The sequence below is a fragment of the Poecilia latipinna genome, unplaced genomic scaffold (genome assembly GCF_001443285.1).
Source record: "Poecilia latipinna isolate Pla-1442-1.1 unplaced genomic scaffold, P_latipinna-1.0 Scaffold2866, whole genome shotgun sequence".
Taxonomy (NCBI): Eukaryota; Metazoa; Chordata; class Actinopteri; order Cyprinodontiformes; family Poeciliidae; genus Poecilia; species Poecilia latipinna.
In genome coordinates this window covers 38488-39780 of record NW_015115482.1, presented here as the reverse complement: position 1 = coordinate 39780, position 1293 = coordinate 38488, and positions in this window count along the sequence as shown.

The window sequence follows — 1293 nt, the reverse complement described above, 5'->3', positions numbered from 1 at the left end:
AATCATTTGTCTTGACAAAATTAGAGCAGTACTATTTATATAGCTTTTAAGCTAAGCGACAATAACCGATAATGAGTTTGCAAGCAGGCATTTCAGTAAAAACTCCCAATTGGAGTTTTATTTTATTTACTCTCAGTGATGTTTATTCCTATTTCAGAAACAGGAAAATTAACTATCTGCATGTAAAATCCACTGACTTACAATTTATATGAGGCAAGAAGCTTCTGACCCACTGTAACAGTTTATCAACCTAACCTAATCTCAACATGCCTGATTAGAGCACCGAACATGCAACAAATTTAACGCTAACACGAGCCGTCCCCACCCCAGTCTTAAGGTCGTCCCCGCGAACGGTTTCCCTCCGACCCCATTACGTTCGTCCGTCCGTCCCCTGGTCTAACGGCTGCTCCCGCTCCCCCCGGTCCCAGTTTACGTTCGTTCGTCGTTCGACCACACTCCCCCCCGCACCCCACTACTCTCCACCACCTCTAACTACCCCCTACTCCAGGCGACATTTCCCATACTCTAAAACCCCAAACTTGACATGGAAAGTATATTTACCGAAGTTAAATGGCCACCTGCTTTTATGTTAACAACCGGGTCATCAACTCATGTTTAGCAAATAAGACAACCGCAGCTTGATATTTTTAAAAGCAGGACTGAGACATAAGTAGCATGACGTCATGAACGGTTAGCTTTCACACGCCCAGTTCAGTTTGACTTGAAAAAATGGCCGGTACTTTATTATTCGGTAAAATACATGAATAATAGTTATACAGCAGTCACCGCGCTTTACTTTTACAATACACAAGCAAATACAGTATTGTAAAAAATAATATATACCGTTTTTGTAAAATAAAAACTATAAGTACTGCAAAATAGTTAGGAAATATAGACTGTGCCAGAAGTCTCACGAAGTCAACTACAAATATTTCAAAACATTATTCACAGAAAACAATTGTTCTTATTTATTTTACTTTACCAGGGAGGTGGCAGAAAGGTAACTCCACCTCTTAATCTAACCGAAAGACAGATGCTCCAGGGTCCGGTCAGCGAGCTTGAAATGTCGTCTGACCAGATTTTGCGCTTCGCGAAGGTTCTGGTTCCCATGATGCAATGCGTAAAATTGAAAATACAGTAGAAATACCTGTTAAAACTAAAAACGGGAAAAAAATCCTTTAAATTTCTACTGTACATTTACCCGTTCTTTTTGGCAGTTATTTGTTTTTTTACAGTGAGGGTTAAGTAGTTCATTATTTAAAATGGGGGAACAGCCAACAGGAAATTGTGATT